A 22,909-nucleotide genomic window follows, 5' to 3' on the forward strand; every position below is an offset into this window, starting at 1 on the left:
GTCTGAATAACCCCCATAGTGCATTAGGGAAGGAGATTGTAGAACACAGATCAGTAGGGTCCGAGTCAGTCAGGGTCACATTACCTAGTTCCCTGTATCCTGAGTCTGTGTATTGTATCCGTATACCTTGTGGATGGATTTGTGGCTTTGATTCGCAGCCATTGGTGAAGTTCTTTCCTGACTGTGTTATCTGCTCCAAGGGAGGAACAGGGTAAAATCCGTCCAGACCCAGATTAAAGGGAACTCATTCAATGTGTTCTTGTGGAAAACAGAAATAAGCTGAAGCTGAATCACTGGCATTCACTAACAGAAGAATTTTACAGTCTGGCAATAAATGTTTGGGTTTTCTTAAGTGAGAATTGGCAGAAAGCGGCCAGAAAGTTTTGTCTACTTTCCCAGTAAGCAAAGACCATAAGAAATGGTCATTTTACTGCTAGACACAAGATATATATTGTAAGGGGGGGTATAGACATTGCTGTTATTAATCTACACTGATATCAGCGCTCAGGGGGAAGCGCAGCCCCTGGTAGTACACGGACACCTCCTCTGCTTCCCTACATCCCAGCTGTATTGTGTAATGAGCATTGTGCTGTTGTAGTGTCTCAGTCACTGTAATGTTCTGTGTCCCCTGTATTGTACTAATGTGTGCCCTATGTACAGCGCTGCCCCTGGTAGTACACGGACACCTCCTCTGCTTCCTTACATCCCAGCTGTATTGTGTACTGTGTATTGTGCAGCCATTTACACACACTGCACACACACTGTACACCCGGTGCATTGTGCCAGGATGATATTTGGTCTGGATACACAAAGACGTTTCTCTCCAGTTAATAAAGCAGGAGCTGGGGAGATTTCTCCCCGATCCCTCTGGGGTATGGCGGCATTACTGGAATACCTCATTTGATTCCATAGCAGGAGATTTTCATGAATTTGTTGTTGTTCTCGGTGAAGAATTCTGTTCCCAAACTTTGCCGGAGTTTAATGAGAGTTTGGATGTAAATCAGTACAATGAGGACATCAGCGGAATCTTACACAATATATAACATGTGAGACGGGAGGAGGCTTCCAAAACTTCTCTACAAAAACAGGGAGCCGTTTACACATTCAAAATGTGTGCGTGTGTGTGTGTATGTATGTATGTTTGTGTATGGTATGTGTCTATATGTATGTATGTATGCATGTGTGTGTGTACTGTGTGTATGTGTATGTATGTATATGGTATGTGTTTATATGTATGTATGTATGTATGCATGTGTGTGTGTGTGTGTGTGTGTGTGTGTGTGTGTTTGTATGTATGTTTGTGTATGGTATGTGTCTATATGTATGTATGCATGTGTGTGTATGTGTATGTATGTATATGGTATGTGTTATATGTATGTATGTATGTATGTATGTATGTATGTATGTATGTATGCATGTGTGTATGTATGTATGTTTGTGTATGGTATGTGTCTATATGTATGTATGCATGTGTGTGTGTGTGTGTACTGTGTGTATGTGTATGTATGTATATGGTATGTGTTTATATGTATGTATGTATGTATGCATGTGTGTGTGTGTTCTGTATGTATTCATGTATGTATGTATGTATGTATGTATGTATGTATGCATGTGTGTGTATGTACATATGTATGTGTTTACGTGTGTATATGTATGTGTATGTATGTAGTTTTGTGTATTCATGTATGTATGTATATGTGTATGTATGTGTGTGTTTGTGTAAATGTGTGCATGTATGTATATGTGTGTGTGTGTGTGTGTGTATGTATCCGGTATGGGGGCGTGGTGTGGCTTGAAAAAGTGGGCTTGATGACAACTTATATAAAATTAGGTAACATTAATGTAATTGTGCTACATGGGATGGGGGGGCTTTTTAATACAAGGGGGCAGGAGGACAGAGAGCGGGCATGTGGGAGGGCACCCACTTCCTACCTTACGTGATCAGGAGGAAGCGTGTCCCTCCTTCCCGACCAGCGTAATCCTCCAGAGGGATTTGCAAAAAACCCATAGTCTTGGAATGCATAATTTTTCAGTGCATAATATATCCAACATGGTGGCTTTCCAGAGCCAGATTAAGGTCTAAATGGGCCTATTTGGAGAGAGGGCCTGGAGCTATAGCTCCATCAGGCCCATTGTTAATCCGGCTCTGTGGCTTTCTGGGTATTTCTTGAACTCCCCGGCAGCCCTGGGCTCACGATTTGTTTCCAATATTAATACAGATGGTAACGTGTTTGCTCGCATCGCTCTACAGCCCAGCGTGGGGGAGAGTTATCAAGGCTTGGAGAGAGATAAAGCACCAACCTATCAGCTTCTGTCATTTCCTAATCACAGCCTGTATCATGACAGTTAGGAGCTGATTGGATGCTACTTTATCTCTCTCCGAGCATTGAGAATTGTCCCCCTGTATCCCTAACACTTATTCTTTAATCCCAGTCAGTTACAGAAAGACAAAGTCATGAGAATAAGTAGAAAGTTACCTGCCGGCCGCCTGGCCCCATGTTTGGTACAATTACCCCTCATACAGTTTCCCCTGCGGTTGTTAATGCCAAACACCAATGGGGATAAGACATTAAAGTTTTGGTTATTATGAAAACTACATTTAACAACGTCGTTATTTATCTCCTCTTTCATAGGGATATAAATAACATAAATGTTTTTTATTCATTTGCATTGAACTTCTGCACAATAGTTTGGGAGGAGAACAGGACTGGGTATTACTAATAACAACCCCCCCCCCATCCCTACTCCCCCTACACCCAATATGTCATGGACCAGAGCTAGATGCGCAGCCTCTGGGTCCTGTGGAGACCTGAACATAAACACCGGGCAGCAACCAATGCCATGCCAGCGTTGGAGGTGACTGGGCGCGTGCCCTTCTGCCGGCCTTACTGAGCCACTATCATCCAAATGCAACATAATCCTATTTATGATTAAGCCCAATTTTACATAGTGCAGATTTATGATACACATAAATTCCATTTTTCTAATTCCCTGAGCTAAGTTTAGTAATCCCTTCCCTGGGTAAGTACTGTGCCTGCGACACTTTGCCATAGTAACGCCGTCCCCGGAAATATCTCTAAGCCACTGAATTCTTTTATCTCGATGCCAAATTGAATGCCCCAAATAGCAGACTGGGGACGGGCCGACTGAATGGGCCAAGTGGTTGTTATCTTCTGCCACTTTCTACGCTTCTATGTTACATCACCAAACACTACCTAGGAATACAGTGACATAATATAGGACGTCAGGCGGGTGCATTTCACTCCCCCAATAGTAATTCAGGGGTCAATGCGCGTAGCAAACATCACAAACACTTAGATCCCCGTTCCACCCTTACACTGGGTACCTACTAACTAGGTGATAAAATGAAAGACAACGCGTTGGAACATCGAAATCTTCATATCGCCCAGTGTGTACGCACTACGTCACTGAGGATGCGCTTTACTGCGACGTGTTGTCAGCGATATCGACAGAACAATACAAGCGAGGGCCAGGCTGCGGAATGCTCCTGCTGTGTTGCTACTGACATTGTCAGGTGTGTAGGCACTTGTCGACGCTGCGATGTCGTGCTGGGTACTCACATTGCGTAGTGTGTACCCAGCAATATTTTTGTCCATCTCATTCTCTGTTAGGCCTCAGCACTTCCCGTCTTGTCTACAAAACAGAAACAAAAATGTAAAACATTTTCTTCATAGTGCGCTCGATAAACCTCACTGGCGGCTGAGTATTCGTGGACAGTAAGTGTGTCGTCATCCACCATCTGGCTCTGACGGCCCTGTATATAAGGCGGATGAGCGTTGTCCTGTCCCGAATTGCGCAAACATTATCTCACTATACTCAGCCTAAGGGGCCCATTTATCAAGTAATATTTGCGGTTAAATCCCCGAAAACTGTTTTCGGGGGTTAACCGCAAATATTAAGTAGCACTGAGATGTATTAAGGGGGACCGCAGCAGGAATTTCCGATCCCTGCTGCAATCCCCCCCTAGGTTTCTATGGGGGATGCGAAGCTGCCCGATGTATTAACATCGGGCAGCCCGGCTTCGCACCCCTGGGCTATCGCCATTCTGATATGGCGATAGCCCATTGTAGCCTATGGCTACATATCGCACTGCCCGAGCGGCAGTGCGGTCAGCGGGGTCGCGGGGGGGGTCAGCCCATAGACGCGCATGCGCAGACCCCCCCGGCTTCCGGCTACAGGCATCGCAGGGACGGGCTCCTTTCCCTGCGCCCTGCCAGGTCATACATTCGGCCGAAATGATCGCATTTTACAATGCGATCCTGGGCGGTAATATTCCGCCCAGATCGCATTGTAAATGTGATCAATGATAACTGGGGGCCTTAGGACACTCCCATCCCTCTACGAGTCCTATTCTCTTACGGGATGCAGTCAGCAGGACGCCGGCATTTAATATAGAGGCACCGGCATCCCAACTGCCGTCAGAAGACCGCTGCCAAACCCTTTACGGCCAGATGTATCAAGCTTCAAAAGTGATAAAACTGAGAGTGAAAAACAGCCAACCAATCAGATCCTACCTCTTATTTTTCAAACCCAGCCTATAACTTGACACGTAGGAGCTGATTGGCTGGCTGTTTATCACTCTCTGTTTTATCACTTTTTGATGCTTGATACATCCGTAATGAGATCAGAAATGCCAGCAATGAATGGAAGGAGGGGGGGGGGGGGGTGTTAGGTTTAGTCGCCATGGGGGTGGACTGAAGGTTTGGCTGCGTGGTGCTTACATGTGGGGTAACGGTTAGGCTGAGGGGCAGGGGGTTATGTTTAGGCAGCAGGGAGCAGGGGTTATAGTCATACCTATGTACTAAACCTTAGTAAAATGCAGATAAAATCCCATTCACAGCACAGTTCTACAGACTGAAGTAGGAGCAGCAGGGTACAGTATATATCACCAAATGCTACAAAGAATGAAAGTCTATGAACCAAGGTATAAAGGATGGGTGTATCCGACTGAGCTACAACCCTAAATACCTGCAGTATATTTCTAAGATTTAATGCACTCGTCACATCATTAAGAAAGTTCCTTTGCTTCATTACCCCACAGTACAGAGGTGCACAAATATGCACTTACATTTTATGATGTAATAATATGCTGCTTTATAAGAGACATCTGACTGAATATGTTCCATTATAAGCGGCGCTCACAGCCCTCCGCGGATGGCAGCACCTCCAGTTGAGTGGAAAAAGAGTGTGTTTATGTTACCTCTGGAGGGGAACCTGTTATTTCGATCCCCCTTTCTCCCAATTTATTAATTTACTCTTAAAAAAGAGGGGCCGCTGTTTCCACGGTGCGGTGAGATAGATATTAGCAGAGTAAGACGCAGTGTTGCGCCATTTATCCCAGTGGCTCCCAGGGCTGATCTATCGCACAGTCCACCCAAGCGAGCGCCGGGTGCCACAGACGACAAATTATTCTGTGCTAATTGTATTTGCTTTTTTTCCCCCCATTGACTTCATTGGTTTGTTTCGTTTTTATTGCTGCCTGTTTTTTTCTAATAAAAGAGCGAAGGAGGGAACGTCGTGATTGGCTCATGGTGCCCTCATTTGCAAGGGTGTCTGGTTGTGTTTAGGTCGACAGTAGGCTGACACCGTATGGCGGATATGGGCATGGTCGAGATAGACAAAAGGTCAACACAAGCAAAAGAATGCAAAGGCAATGGTCGACTCTACACACACGCACACACACGCACACACACACACGCACACACACACGCACACACACTTTTAACGTTTTTCATACTTTACTATCCTTGTAGATTCCAATAAAGTACCTGAAGCAGACTCTGAATACACTTCTACACCACCTACCCCTAATCTCCCCCACTGCCTAACCCCACTGCCAACCTTTTGACTGTCCACTTAATGTTTGTGTCGACCTATTGACCTAGACCCGTGTCGACCTATTGACCTAGACCCATGTCGACCTTGTCCCATGTCGACCTAGAACCTTGTTGACCTTTCCCCATGTCGACCTAACAGTGTCGACCTAATGACTGTAGACCAACTTGCTGTAGACCAAACGATCCCAACCCCTTCTACCTTACTCCAACGCCACCTACCCCTAATCCCCCCACTTCCTAACCCTACCTAAATCCAACACCACCTACCCCTAATCCTCCCACTGCCTAACCCTACCTAAATCCAACACCACCTACCCCTAATCCCCCCACTGCCTAACCCTACCTAAATCCAACACCACCTACCCCTAATCCCCCCACTGCCTAACCCTACCTAAATCCAACTCCACCTACCACTAATCCCCCCACTGCCTAACCCTACCTAAATCCAACACCACCTACCCCTAATCCCCCACTGCCTAACCCTACCTAAATCCAACACCACCTACCCCTAATCCCCCCACTGCGTAACCCTACCTAAATCCAACACCACCTACCCCTAATCCCCACACTGCCTAACCCTACTCCTACCTTACTCCATCATCACCTACCCCTAATCCCCCCACTGCCTAACCCTACTTCTACCTTACTCCAACATCACCTACCCCTAATCCCCCCCACTGCCTAACCCTACTCCTACCTTACTCCAACACCACCTAACTCTAATCCCCCCACTGCCTAACCCTACTTCTACCTTACTCCAACACCACCTACCTCTAATCCCCCCACTGCCTAACCCTACTTCTACCTTACTCCAACACCACCTACCTCTAATCCCCCCACTGCCTAACCCTACTTCTACCTTACTCCAACATCACCTACCCCTAATCCCCCCACTGCCTAACCCTACTCCTACCTTACTCCAACACCACCTACCTCTAATCCCCCCCACTGCCTAACCCTACTTCTACCTTAATCCAACACCACCTACCTCTAATCCCCCCACTGCCTAACCCTACTTCTACCTTACTCCAACACCACCTACCTCTAATCCCCCCACTGCCTAACCCTACTTCTACCTTACTCCAACACCACCTACCCCTAATCCCCCCACTGCCTAACCCTACTCCTACCTTACTCCAACACCACCTACCCCTAATCCCCCACTGCCTTACCCTACTCCTACCTTACTCCAATGCCACCTACTCCTTATCCTCCCATTGCCTAACCCTACCTAAATCCAACACCACCTACCCCTAATCCCCCCACTGCCTAACCCTACCTAAATCCAACACCACCTACCCCTAATCCCCACACTGCCTAACCCTACTCCTACCTTACTCCAACACCACCTACCCCTAATCCCCCCACTGCCTAACCTTACTCCTACCTTACTCCAACACCACCTACCCCTAATCCCCCACTGCCTTACCCTACTCCTACCTTACTCCAATGCCACCTACTCCTTATCCTCCCACTGCCTAACCCTACCTAAATCCAACACCACCTACCCCTAATCGCCCCACTGCCTAACCCTACCTAAATCCAACACCACCTACCCCTAATCCCCCACTGCCTAACCCTATTCCCACCTTATTCCATCATCACCTACCCCTAATTTCCCCACTGCCTAACCCTACTCCTACCTTACTCCAATGCCACCTACCCCTAATATCCCCTACTGCCTCACCATACCAATTTACTCCCATACCACTCTAGCACCTACCCCCTAATCACCTCCCCCTGCCTAACCCTACTCCTAACTTACTCCCATACCACCTACCCCTGACCTTATCCTCTGCCTAACCATACTCCTAATATACTTTCAGGGATTTGGCTTTGCCTGTTTGAGGCGGATGAAACATATTTCCCAATAAGCCATGGTGGTAGGTTGTTATTATTATTATTATTATTATTATTTTATTTCTATATAAATTCTGTTTTTGTAAAATGTAACTGTAAAGTATAACTATAAAGAAGCATTTTCTGCTTGTATGTACAGTGCACATAATATGTCACTACACAGTGCCAGCGTGTGCGATCCACAATCTATAATGACATACACACAAACTTTCTGTCTGATAAACACTAAGGAACGATTGCTCTGGGCAGGATGAAGCGTTCTCCCCATTTCCTGGTGCTGTAATTTGCAGGCACTTTATCATGTGCTGCTAAAGTGCTGCCTCACCTACAAGATAAATCAGGGAGAACAGGGTGCAGCCGAGTGGAACAATGTGAATAGAGAGTTAGTAATTTCGTCTTTCCACAGGTACCCGTCAGGTGCATCAGCTCCTGGATACTAATTACTGCTAAAACTAGATGTGTTTGTTGGAAATTGAAAGGTGGCTGTAATATAAACATCAGAGAACCAGGACACTTTCCAGCTGGATGTGTGACAGTCTGAAGGATAAGGACCAGATAAAGACAGAGATAAGAAGTACCCAAAATAGAGAACAAAAACACTACAGGAATCTCCTATTGGTTTATGTTTTATTGTTATCAGACACCAATGGGATTTATTTGAGATGTTCAGCGTCATTGAGGTTGTTTATAAAGTGATTAGTGTGCAGCCCTAATGCAATCAGGAGCGGGAAGAGGAAGGAAATGCCCCTTATATAATGATTAAAGCAGTGTAATAACATTAGTAGCTGACGCTGTGTGTGCCTACCCTAAATAAACTGAACTCGTCAGGCTGTGGATTTAAACAGGGTAGATATTAAGATACTTGTGGGGTATTTCCAGAATATAATTATCTAGAATGCTATGTATATAGGATGAGTTGTTTGTTTTAGGTTTCTCAAGCCCCGTACACACGAAATAAGTCCCTGCCGACGTCAATATTGGTGGCAGTGGAGTGCCGGCAATGGCAAGTACATATTTCCCTATAGATTGTAAGCTTGCGAGCAGGGCCCTCCTACATTTTGACTGTCTGTAAATACCCTGTTTTGTTGTTTCACTGTCTGCTATTGTAAAGCGCAACGGAATATGCTGCGCTATATAAGAAACTGTTAATAAATAAATAAATACACTGCAGCATGGCCGTCATTAACGCGGTCCTCCCTTGCCTGAACATAAAGGACGAGGGGGTCGTTATTGATGTGCCGGAGAACGCATTGTGAATTATATTGTGAACAATATTGCTCAGAAATCCCTTTCTAAGGGATTGTGTTCACGATATCACCTAGTGTGTGTGGGGTTTTACATTGATCAAACTCGAATCTGCTCTAACCCAATGACCTCTTCTTTATCCCTCTCTATTCTACCTTCTCTAACTCAATGACTTCACCTTCATCCCTCAATGACGTCACCTTCATCCCTCAATGACGTCACCTTCATCCCTCAATGACTTCACCTTCATCCCGCGCTATTCTACCTTCTCCAATCTAATGACTTCACCTTCATCCCTCAATGACGTCACCTTCATCCCGCGCTATTCTCACTTCTCTTACTCAATGACGTCACCTTCATCCCTCGCTATTCTCTCTTCTCTAACTCAATGACGTCACCTTCATCCCTCTCTATTCTACCTCCTCTAATACAATGACGTCACCTTCATCCCTCAATGACGTCACCTTCATCCCGCGCTATTCTCACTTCTCTTACTCAATGACGTCACCTTCATCCCTCGCTATTCTACCTTCTCTAACTCAATGACGTCACCTTCATCCCTCACTATTCTACCTTCTCTAACTCAATGACATCACCTTCATCCCTCGCTATTCTACCTTCTCTAACTCAATTACGTCACCTTCATCCCTCGCTATTCTACCTTCTCTAATACAATGACTTCACCTTCATCCCTCGCTATTCTACCTTCTCTAACACAATGATGTCACCTTCATCCCTCACTATTCTACCTTCTCTAACTCAATGACGTCACCTTCATTCGTCGCTATTCTACCTTCTCTAATACAATGACTTCACCTTCATCCCACGTTATTCTACCTTCTCTAATACAATGACGTCACCTTCATCCCTCGCTATTCTAACTTCTCTAACTTAATGACATCACCTTCATCCCTCCCTATTCTTACTTCTCTAACTCAATGACATCACCTTCATCCCTCCCTATTCTTACTTCTCTAACTCAATGACATCACCTTCATCCCTCGCTCTTCTAACTTCTTTAACACAAAGATTTTGCTTTCATCTATCGCTATTCTACCTTCTCTAATACATTGACTTCTCCTTCATCTCTAGCTATTCTACCTTCTCTAAACCAATGACTTCAGCTTCATCCCTCACTATTCTACCTTCTCTAAACCAATGACTTCACCTTCATCCCTCACTATTCTACCTTCTCTAAACCAATGACTTCACCTTCATCCCTCACTATTCTACCTTCTCTAAACCAATGACTTCACCTTCATCCCTCACTATTCTACCTTCTCTAAACCAATGACTTCAGCTTCATCCCTCACTATTCTACCTTCTCTAACTCAATGACTTCTCCTTCATTCCTCACTATTCTACCTTCTCTAACCCAAAGATTTTGCCTTCATCTCTCGCTATTCTATCTTCTCTAACCTAAAGACTTCACCTTCATCTCTCGCTATTCTATCTTCTCTAACCTAAAGACTTCACCTTCATCCCTCGTTATTCTACCTTCTCTAATTCATTGACTTCTCCTTCATTCCTCACTATTCCACATTATGTAACTAATCTTCATCATACCTTACAATTCTATATTATCTAATCCAATTACTTTGACTTCATCTTCGTTATTTAAATTTTTTACCCATTGGCTTCAACTTTGTCCCCCATGATTAAACCTTCTGTAACATTGATTTTTAGTATAATTCCTTAAAATTCCACTTTCTTTAATACACTGACTTTGATTTTGTCCCTCACGACCCACTACCTTCTTCAACCAATTAACTTTGGCCTCACACATTAAGGGCACAATCTCAACCCCTTTTGTGTCCCCCTGTGATTCATACTCTTAGGCCTAGATGGTTTGGTCAGTGGCATCATGTCTCTGATCACTGCCACAGTCAAATGACTGGCTCCTGGGAACCGCCATCAAAACCACCATTTGTCACTATAAAACTGTCCGGAGAAACTATACTGAAAGATTATTTGTATTGTTTTTTTTTTTTTTTTTTATACTGTACAACGAAAGGATGGGACCTATATTAATAGTTTTAAAAGACAGACAATGGTTATTGTACTTTATTCACAGCTTTATCACAACACCCCTGGTTCACAGAGAACTGAAAATACGCATTATACAAGTATAGAACTCTAATTCCACAATATATCTGCCTTCACTGTTGAGAATTTTTAAAACCTAAAGAAAAGTCCTAGAAAGCAGGAGTTCAGAGCTAATCAATTGTTGACTAAATAAGGTGTTTGGTTCCAAAGACGCCAAAAACAAATGTACGCAATTTTGTGTACTTTGGACAGCAATTACTATATTTAATTCCCCTAGAAAATGTCTTATTTTCCCCAGAGGTAGAATTTCGTCAGCGAAGAACTTCGTGTTTTGCAACACAAAGAAAAACACAACAATTAATGTCACCGGTTCCCACCTCACATAATTTACCAGCAATAAAACCGGTCTTTAGTCATGTGTGTCACAAATTATTGAATCAAAAGATAATTGGAATAATGACAAGAAAGTGAACACTTCTTTCCCCTCCTTTTCAGAAAATAATTGATTTCAGCTTTTCCTTCTATTAACTGAAGAAAAGTTATGTAAAAGTATAAAATTATATTCATCAGGCTGCGAAAACCGCACTTCAAGTGACTTGACATTTATGAAATGGTACAAAGGGCTGTCAGCGCTAGAAAGGTTGTGAACACCCACGGAACAGTATACAGATACTAACAAGAAATTATTCTCATGTACACAGACAGGCGCTAAATGAATCTGTCTAAGCACAAATAGTGGTGTGATGACCAAATTAATACCTTAATTATTACTTGGTGCCCAGAGTTGATACCGTCTTCCCCAAGACGGCTGAATCCTTGCCTCCGGCACATTGAATCCTCCCATTGGCTATTGCAGATAAACTCTCCAATTCTGACATTAGTTCCGTGAACATTTGCAATATTCTGTTTGTCTTAGATCGTTTTCGTTGTTGTTGTTTTGTTTATTTGTTTTCTTTTTTAAACCAATTCCTGTTTTTTTAAGAAGTTTTATGGACAAAAAGATCATACAATAAAATAAAAACATCAATGAATTAAAGACGGGAGAGGAAAAATAAACTGTAAAGATCAAGATGACGGAATAGATGATGGATGATAAGCGATAAGATGGGTACACACTAGATGATAATATGAAAGATTCTTCTGATGGATCAGAACAACTAAATCTTCATAATGTCTGCGCAGACGTCGACCGCGACATCCTCCGTCATCTGTGAATGCAGGACGACGGAGGAGATCGCAAGTGCAGCCCCTGGTCCGTTGCTGGTGGGATCGGCAAGTGTGTATGCCGACTCCTCTACCGGGTAACACTCTTCTTTATTCCTAAAGGAATATCGTGTGGTCAAAATGTAGGAGACACTTTATTTCCAACAGGACCATAGCATTGTATGGCAAAATCACTAAGGGCCAGATGTATCAAGCTTCAAAAATTGATAAATGGAGAGCCAATCAGCTGCTGTGGCATGTCAGTTAGGAGCTGATTGGCTGGCTGCTTATCACTCACTTTTTGCACTTTTTGAAGCTTGATACATCTGGCTCTAAGGGTGGGCTGTAACAAGCATTGGCGAGAGATAAAGTACCAACCAGTCAGCTCCTGACATTTTTCAAACACAGCCTGAAGCATGACAGTTAGCAGCTGTAAAGCTTCTTTAAAGTGTTAGCGAAAGAGCACTATATAAATCAAATGAGTATTATTTATTATTACACTAGTTAAAAGCCTCGACGGCTTCTGCGATGTACTTTCACTTTAAGCTGTGATCGTTTTGACTTTCATTTTGAGCTGTGACAGTTTTTAACCCACAAACTCTCCAACCCACCCCCAGTCCCTATCTGCTCCCTACCTCCAATCTCTGTCTTCCCAGCTCCCTCTCTCCATATCCAGCAAGTTTGAAGCAGATCAGTGTCCCTGCAAAAATTGCTTTCACTTTCTGTCATGACATCTTTTAGCACACAAAGGAGTAATTGGGTCCATCGAGCGGCCTCTAGTGGTCAGCGGTGGTATTTCCCCTCATAGAGGTGAGGAGTGGTTAGGTAACGCATCCATAGCTGTCTGGCTTTCCTGTGCCATTCCTGGAATTGCGGCTAGATGAGGTGCGCCGCTGTGCGGACTCCCTGTGTGGCGATGGCGCTGTGCATTGCCAGCTATTTATCTTCATCCTTCTGCTCGCTGCAGGAATCAGGGTGTAATATGATGCGGTTAGAGACCTGCAGCCTTCCTACCAGGCCCGGTAATCACAGGCTATAGCAATGTGAGGGTTCCTATAGCGACATCTGCAATACATTGCTATATAGGAGAAATGAATCCAACTGACAACCAAGATGAGACACAAGCACAGATAACCAGTCATCCTAGTGGCGATGCAGTGCGTAGGAAACCTGCTAGAAGGGGCATTATACAATTATTGGCATACAGCAGGACACCACCTGAATGCAAGCAGGTGACTAAGTAATTGGCCACTTTATAGCTTTCCGTCAGTACAAGTCTAACAGCGGCCTGGCTTCTGTAATGCAGCTAGTGTATTATATCAGTGTGACATAATCCACAACCCACGGAGTGCGTGCTGCATATTACAGCGGTGACACCGGCAGGTAACGCCGGGAGCCCGGCCTCCAGCCGTACATACTTTCATACAGACATACAGTACAATACAGAGAGTAACACAGATATACAAGTGCTGTTATTATGTAGTGTAGGCCCGGCAGCGCAGAGACATGTCGCCGTGACTGGTGCCAGTTACCGTATGTTTGCAAATGTCTGTAACGGAGATCTCTGCATTCCTGTTATCATGGAGGATGCAAATCACATTCGCTGGTCCCATGTGGTGTGCGGGGTAATTCGTATATTCCTAAACCTGGAACAAACTTCTCATAAGAAGCCTGCTCGTAGGGGTCCGCTCATAGGGGGCCCGCTCATAGGGGACCCGATCATAGGGGGCCCGCTCATAGGGGACCCGATCATAGGGGGCCCGCTCATAGGGGACCCGATCATAGGGGGCCCGCTCATAGGGGACCCAATCATAGGGGGCATGCTCACTGGGGACCTGCTCACTGCGGGCCTGCTCATAGGGGGACTGATCATAGGGGGACTGCTCACTGGGGACCTGCTCATAGGGAGCCTGATCATAGAGGACCTGCTCATAGGGGGCCTGCTCATAGGGGGCCTGCTCATAGAGGACCTGCTCATAGGGGGCCTAATCATAGGGGGCCTGCTCACTGGGGACCTGCTCACTGCGGGCCTGCTCATAGGGGGCCTGCTCATAGGAGGCCTGCTCATAGGGGGCCTGCTCATAGGGGGCCTGCTCACTGCGAACCTGCTCATAAAGGGCCTGCTCACTGGGGACCTGCTCATAGGCGGTCTGCTCACTGGGGGCCTCCTCACTGGGGACCTGTTCACTGGGGGCCTCCTCACTGGGGACCTGATCATAGAGGGCCTGCTCACTGGGGACCTGCTCACTGGGGGCCTCCTCACTGGGGACCTGTTCACTGGGGGCCTCCTCACTGGGGACCTGATCATAGAGGGCCTGCTCACTGGGGACCTGCTCACTGGGGGCCTCCTCACTGGGGACCTGTTCACTGGGGGCCTCCTCACTGGGGGCCTGATCATAGGGGGCCTGCTCACTGGGGACCTGCTCACTGGGGGCCCGCTAATAGGGGACCTGCTCATAGAGGGCCTGCTAACTGGGGGCCTGATCATAGGGGGGCTGCTCACTGGGGACCTGCTCATAGGGGGCCTGCTCACTGGGAACCTGCTCATAAGAGGCCTGATCATAGGGGACCTGCTCACTGGGGACCTGCTCACTGTGGGCCTACTCATAGGGGACCTGCTCACTGTGGGCCTGCTCATAGGGGACCTGCTCACTGTGGGCCTGCTCATAGGGGACCTGCTCACTGTGGGCCTGCTCATAGGGGACCTGCTCATAGAGGGCCTACTCACTGGGGGCCTGATCATAGGGGGCCTGCTCATAGGGGGCCTGCTCACTGGGGGCCTGCTCATAGGGGGCCTGCTTACTGGGGGCCTGTTCACTGGGGACCTGCTCATAGGGGCCCTGCCCATAGGGGGCCTGCTCACTGGGGGCCTGCTCACTGGGAGCCTGCTCACTTGGGGACTGCTCATAGGGGCCTGCTCACTGGGGACCTGCTCATAAGGGGCCTGCTCACTGGGGACCTGCTCATAGGGGGCCTGGTCATAGGAAGCCTGATCATAGGGGGCCCGCTCATAGGGGGCCCGCTCACTGGGGGCCTGTTCACAGGGGACCTGATCATAGGTGGCCTGCTCATAGGGGGTCTACTCACTGGGGGCCTAATCATAGGGGCCTGCTGATAACTGAGTGATTCCATTAGTGTATATACTATAGAACCCTATAGGCTTCTTTATACATTTACCTAGTGAGGGATCCAACCTGATCCCTCCCCACACCCCTCATGGCCACCGCGTCACTCTGCGCAAACCCAATATCATAACAACAATCCCACCCTATATATTACTAGGTATTTAGTTCTTCTTTTCAGCAACAGACAGCATCACCCCCCTTCCCCCCCTTCCCCACACACACACACACACACACACACACACACACACACATATAGGAACTTATTTTGGGGAGTGATGTTCTGCGACTGCGCACTTCTTGTTTGCTGCCCCATTCGCACCTAGCAGTGCAGGCGCGAGGCGGCGGCGACGGGCTGTACCCTTGGGAAAGCCCAGCGACCATCGATGATGATTTCCTCCCTGCGCGCAAGTTGCGAATGGATGTTTATGCGAGGAGGGGGTGGGCAGCCCTGTGAAATTCGCAGCTTTGCAAGTCAACCAGAATAAGGCTCATAGACTCACACTTACTACACATACACACACACACCACATACACACACACATACATACACACTTATACACTCACACATATATACACACACACACACACACACATATATACACACACACACATATACACACACACACCACACCACAGCAGAATAGTGCTGAGTGAATCACAAACACTTGTAGATGCTGAGCCTGTGATAAGATCACTCAGTTGCTGTATCTCGGAGCTGACTGATGGGTGGGGTCAGACGCCAGCCACTCATATTGCCGGCTGTAAACAGCGAGCGAGCTGTTGAATACCAGGAAATAACATTAACGCCGTTCTCATCTTAGTCCCGGTTGCCTGACAAATGTTTTCTATCATCATATTTTATGTCAGGAACCGTTCAGCTCCTTCTTATACACAAACTTCCTGACCTGTCTGGGGCTACGCGGCCCTGCCTGGGGCTATGCGGCCCTGCCTGGGGCTATGCGGCCCTGTCTGGGGCTATGCGGCCCTGCCTGGGGCTATGCGGCCCTGTCTGGGGCTATGCGGCCCTGCCTGGGGCTATGCGGCCCTGTCTGGGGATATTCGGCCCTGTCTGGGGCCACGCGGCCCTGCCTGGGGCTATGCGGCCCTGTCTGGGGATATTCGGCCCTGTCTGGTGCTACGCGGCCCTGTCTGGGGCTATGCGGCCGGCCCTGTCTGGGGCTATGCGGCCCTGCCTAGGCCAATCTGGCCGGCCCTGTCTGGGGCTATTCGACCCTGTCTGGGGCTACGCGGCCCTGTCTGGGGCTATTCGGCCCTGTCTGGGGCTATTCGGCCCTGCCTGGGGCTATGCGGCCGGCCCTGTCTGGGGATAATCGGCCCTGTCTGGGGCTACGCGGCCCTGTCTGGGGCTACGCGGCCCTGTCTGGGGCTACCGGTCAGGGGGGATAATGCCCATACGCTGGGAACGTACTAGACAATATGGGTACCCAGCCAATCTGACAGCTGCTCTCAGGTCCAGTGCACTGATTCAGGACTCAGACCCACACATACAGCAAACTTGGCAGAAGAAGCTGCTTCCACTGGGCATGTGCGGCAGCTCCGCTCTGTCCCGTACACGGCATGATGTGGTGGCAGCACTGGTAATAGTATTATACGCCAGTGCTATTGTGGTCAGAATTTGAACCACTTACCAAAAGTAGGGGGGTTTCTAGGCAACTGTAACCCGCCCCTGCATTTGTCTATGGTGATGCTGAAACTTTGGAGCTTCCGGATGCTTCTCTCAGATACAAGTAGCTCTAATACGTCACAGCTAAGTGAGAAAACCCAGAAACGACATTATATTGGTGGAACCATTTACGTATCTATTGAAACGTAACCTTCACAACACAAGCGCACAATTTGTTTTTTTGCAGAAGACTTTGTTCTTCATACCGAGCCCATAGCACCGTTTGCCTTCACCTCTATAAGAAGCCCAATGTCCGTACTTATAGTATTAGGGAACATTCAATTACAAACTAAGACATTTTGAAGGATAAATCCTAGAGGATAAATACTTTGTTTTTCAGTCCACTTATTCCACGTCTGTGACTATCCCCAGCCTCCCTTCTATTGCCCTCTCTGCAGAATCAGCGAACACATGGTATGCATTAACGTTATCCTCCGCAGCCAGAGAAATCCCAAATAACAACTCCTCGATATTAACCCACGAGAAGGCTGCCTCTTTGTGGCCTGCTTTCCCGGACTTGTAAAGAACAAAGGCGTTTTTTTCTGCAGAAATAAGCTGATTTCTGAAGGATGGATATAATTGAGTTTCAAGCTTCTTCCAAATATCAAGGGAGAGGTGAATTCTGGGTCCTGGACATAACTCCATTAGCTACCAGTGAATAAAACCTATCCCACACAAAGCAAAAGCATTTGCTAAAAATGTCTGTTCCGGCTCGCAGGTAGCAGCTTGCGTTTGGCGCTCTTAGAGAGCGGCCTGAAATGATTTTCCATAAAAAGTTTGCAGAGTGTTTGTGCCTGAGAGTCAGATTTCTGGTTTGTACATGGGAGGAATTCTAGAACACGCTGTAATGTGCGGCGCTGCAATCAGGGGACCCGGCTAGTGCCAATTTCAGGCTCGTCTGCAACGCTCGAGTGAAGGATTCTCAGTTTACAATAATTTTTCAGTTAAGGGATCACTAAGCCTAAAATGTAAGTCGCTGTATATAAAAAGAGATGTAAGCAGCCGCACAAACATATACATGAAGTTTCTAAGGAGAAAAGGACAGCAGCATGGCGGCAAGGCGGTTAAATTATGGGGGGGCTGGAGGGATCTCTGAAGACGGAATTTCCGGGATAGAACGCCTGATATACACAAAGGATCTATCAAGTATTCAGTGAGATTATTTCATATAGAAGCGCTAAAACAAACAACTTTAGAATGTAAGCTCACACAAGAGGACGAGCAGGGCCCTCTCCCCTCATGTGCTGCTTTCACTATTTCACTATCTTGTACTCCTTTCAACAGCACCTAACCCTAGGTATATGCAACTATCTTTATTTCCCAAATACTTGTACTTGTACTGTGAGCAATTATTTTCTTATTTAGCTTGTTTATGTATTCTGTTAGGCGCTGCCGGACCCTTGTGGCGCCATATAAACAATGATTTCCAAAAAAATGTATTATATACATGTGTGTCTCTATTATATGTTGATGTATTTTTGATAAGCGGCCTGTTCATGGTCTAGCCCTGATGCCCCCCCATTAGTTAGGTCTCCAACTTGCTGAAAGTTGCATGATTGGATGCCAAAGTACAGAGTAAACAAAAGTAAAAGCCCCCGTCCCCCCCAGACCTAAGTAGTGGCAAGAATCTTACAGGAGGTGTAGGGGCACATGAATGAGTTCCCCGTGGGTCCACCGTTGCTTTCTGGAATGGAATGGAAGCTAAAGCAGACCCACCTAATGTTCCAGAACCTGGTCCACCGGGAAAATAGGCAATCCTCCCGGATCCTATGTCCACCACATGCACCAGCCAGCACCGCATAAGTGAGTGATCTGGGGCCGATGACGTGATTAAAGGGCCCCATACACTACAAAGCTATGCCTGACCCTGAAGTTGGATAGAATTTCCCTTGAACTCCCCCGGAACCTTCCTGGGAGGGATTCCATCCTATTTTGTACGTTGGTGTAATTTTTCCATAAGATATATCGCCTGCGATTGATAAAGCCGAGATACATCTGATGGGCTGGATTGGGGGCTAGAGGGACTGGAAAACTTCCTGCGATATATAGCATGCGCTGATTCCATCCAATTCCGATACATGACGTATGACCGATCTAGGGGCTCCTATCCGGCACTCATGGGACCACGCATTGGATTGGATGGAAAACACAAATGATTTGACACTTTTCAAGCAAAATATCTTCCAGAAACATCGAAATCGGATGAAATCGTGCAAAATCGTTGTAGCCTTTGGGGCCCTTTACTCGTAATCATGTCAATATACCCCCGCCTCCAACTCTGCAATGCCTGTAATTTCGGTTTTGAAGAGCAAGAGCGCTGATGATTTGATTAAGCAGCCATACTCCATACCACCCACCCGGCATGATGCCGCTCCCTCTTTTGTGCCCCCTCCTAGTTGTAGGTAAGTATGATCTAAAGATGACATCAGCTCCCAGAATCATTTGACTATGCAGCAGCTACCTTGAGTCATTGCTGTTAAATGGGGCAGTTACTTTAAACATGCAGAAACTATGTAGCATCGCTGTTCAGCCAATCATGTTGTGCATCAGTGATGTCACCAATTGTTCAGTGAGGTCACTGGCTGTTGTGGCATCTTCCTAATGTCATCCCCCCGGTCTCTGCAGAGCAGGTGCACTGTACAAATGCTGAGCTTGGCGTTGTGTCACTGTGCTAATAAGCTTAGAAGAGATTTTTGTCAATTTATTGCACTGTTTCCAAGGGGTAACTTTGTTTCCCCCTTGTATTTATTACCGTTGTGGTTGTGGTTCCATAAAGAGAAAAGCTTTCTTTGCAAAACAAGTCGGTTTCCTGTGTAACTAAAATGTGATGACCCCAAAAAGAAAACAGCCTCTTTTTCTGTCTTCTAGACAAGAGAATACACAAGTCGGAATGATATTCCCTGCTGTGACTTTTTATTATATCGTTTGTTTTAAACCCATATGGTTTCTTGCTTTAGATACTAGAAACTAATCCCATCTGTGTCATGTTTCTTTGCGAATCTATTCTTTAGAGAAGTCATATTTACAGTAAGGAGGAAAAAAATCCCTTCTCCTCCTTGGAACCCAGCTAGGCAGCGAGGACACCGCATAGCTCCGGGGAATGGGGAAGTGAAGGAAATGACATTAGGAGGTTCTGTACTTCTGCTTATCTCATGTCCTTTGTGGATTCAGTTACTTAAGGAACAAGTAAACTCATTTCCTAGTAACTAAAACAGAGGGGGAAATTGTGTGCATTAGAACATGCAATTTGCAAATATAAAGATCATAGATGCAAATTGGAGCTTGTTTATTGGTCCGTTAACCCTGCTGCCTCTGCAACTGTCCCCATTCTCCATAAAACCAAGGAGAAGTTGCATCTCTGCCCAATATTCCCCTGGGCAGCTCCTCTGAATAAACAGATACAATGGTCCCCAAAGCCTGCTCCTTGAAATTCTCTAATTAAGCTGCAGAAACCACAGGAAGTTGTTGTGAGGAGGTGGGAGAGAATCAACAAGTGCGCCCCCCTGCCAACCACGCGACGGGCATGGAATCAATTTAATGAGTCCATTGTTTCATATGCTCAATGTGTGTGTCTGTATATATATATATATATATATATATATATATATATATACAGGGGGGGTTGCGGCGGCACTCGCGAAGAAAAAAGAAACCACACCAGGCGGATAACTTCACCAACGTTTCGAGGCTGAGTTGCCTCTTTATCAAGGTGCTCACAAAAACTTCAAACACCTTGTTTGAAGTTTTTGTGAGCACCTTGATAAAGAGGCAACTCAGCCTCGAAACGTTGGTGAAGTTATCCGCCTGGTGTGGTTTCTTTTTTCTTCGCGAGTGCCGCCGCAACCCCCCCTGTGTACATCGCCAGCCTAGCGCTGACCCAGGACGGGCACCGCATTATTGTATTTCATCTGTACATTCTGCCAAGGAGCTTGGAGTGCCGCTAAACCCCCCCTCGCATATATATATATATATATATATATATATATATATATTTGCGCCTTTTTTTAGTGGTCTTTAGATTATTGTTTTTGTTGTGAACATATAATATTATATTATAATATTATATTATAGAATTCAGCTAACACTATAGTTGTACAAAACTGCTAATCTAAATGCATAACACATCAACAAAAACATTGTAAAAAAAGAAAAATACTTACAGTTCAGTACTCCATAAATCCGAATCTACCAAAAAATTTTGGAGCAACACCGACCTGAAACTAAATCCAAAACACCCCCAGGGGATCCGATCTGAACCAAGCCACAGTTTGGTTCTCCCCATGGTATCTAATTTGGATTTTTAATCTAACTTTTGGGATTTGAATGGCAAAATGTACATGATTTTAGCTGTTTATATTGATCTTTATTGATATTATGAAATCAATGATTAGCGATTTTAATGTTTTTTTTTTTTTATTTCACCAAACTGATATCTGAACCAAAACACATGAGGGTGGTCTTGTCAAAACAAAAAGACGGTAGGAATAGAATCGAAAAGGTTCTAGAGGTCTACAAACAAATGGGTCCATAGACATCTATAGTAAAAACTACTTTATTTGAAATAAACCATTCTAATCCATAACGGATGGTGTAATGGTTGGCATTACCGCCTCACAGCACTGAGGTCATGGGTTCGATACCAACCATGGCCGTAACTGTGCAGAGTTTGTATATTCTCCCCGTACTTGCGTGGGTTTCCTCCGGGTACTCCGGTTTCCTCCCACAATCAAATTATATACTGGTAGGTTAATTGGCTCCAAACAAATTAACTCGTAGAATGTCTGTGTGTGCGTGTATATGTGGTAGGGAATATAGAGTGTAAGCTCCACTGGGGCAGGGACTGATGTGAATGTTCAGTTATACTCTGTACAACGCTGCGGTATATGGGTGTGCTATATAAGAAACTTGAAATAAATAATAATAAATAATGGCAAAAGTCATCTTTCATCTTTGTAGTGGTTCAATAGGTCGACATGCCCATGGTTGACAGTTAGAAAAGGACGACATTGACAAAAGGTCAACACGATTAAGTTTGACATTAACAAAGGTTGAATTTGAAAAGGTCGACCAATAAAAATGTTGACATGTTTTTTTTTTGTTGTTTTTTTTTTTCTGGTGTGAATGACGACACCTGAGCACGCGGAACCCCAATTAACGTAGCGTGTACCCTTCAATATTTTGCTTCACTTGCCATGCTTTAGGTCAGGTGCCGCTCTCCGCTACCGCTGTACCAATTGGAGTCCACGTGGATGTAAAAATATGAAAAATTCCAAAAATAAAATGTATGAATAATGCATGTGGTCCTTTTCACCTGTCAAACATTGTCATGTCGACCTTTTGGCGTCAACATATTGAGTGTCTATTTAGACACTGTCGACCTATTAGACCTCTAGTGCAATATTAAGTTCTATCAGTTATATTAATATTCTCGCATTACGAGTCCGGCTAATCTGAAGGCAGGAAAATGTTGCAATGAAAGAGTCGGTCATTTCTCCAGGATACTGTACTTCGGAGACCTCTGCACTCAGCGCTGTAACGTAAATCACAATGACCAACATTTATAAAATAATCAGCAATTGAGAAAAGATATTACTGTATAAAACGCTGGCCAGTAATTCTCATGGAACTATCCGGAGCCGGGCTGCAAAAATTATGCAAATCAGAAGCATCATTTAGTCATGAGGAATATTCAAACTTTTTTTATTTATTTTTTTTTATTTAAAATGTCACCTCTGGACTCTAAAAGTTTTGCAGCTAACAGTGCAACTTCTTCAGCGGTTTGTGGACCCAATCGTCAGCTCCGTGCACCCGCGGCTAAGTCAAGAAGATATTCGTCTTTTCTGTAGGAACTAATAAGATTCATGTGGAAAGTAAGATATGAAATCCAC

Source organism: Crinia signifera, chromosome 8 (assembly GCF_055691185.1).
Source record: "Crinia signifera chromosome 8, ASM5569118v1, whole genome shotgun sequence".
In the NCBI taxonomy this organism is placed as follows: domain Eukaryota; kingdom Metazoa; phylum Chordata; class Amphibia; order Anura; family Myobatrachidae; genus Crinia; species Crinia signifera.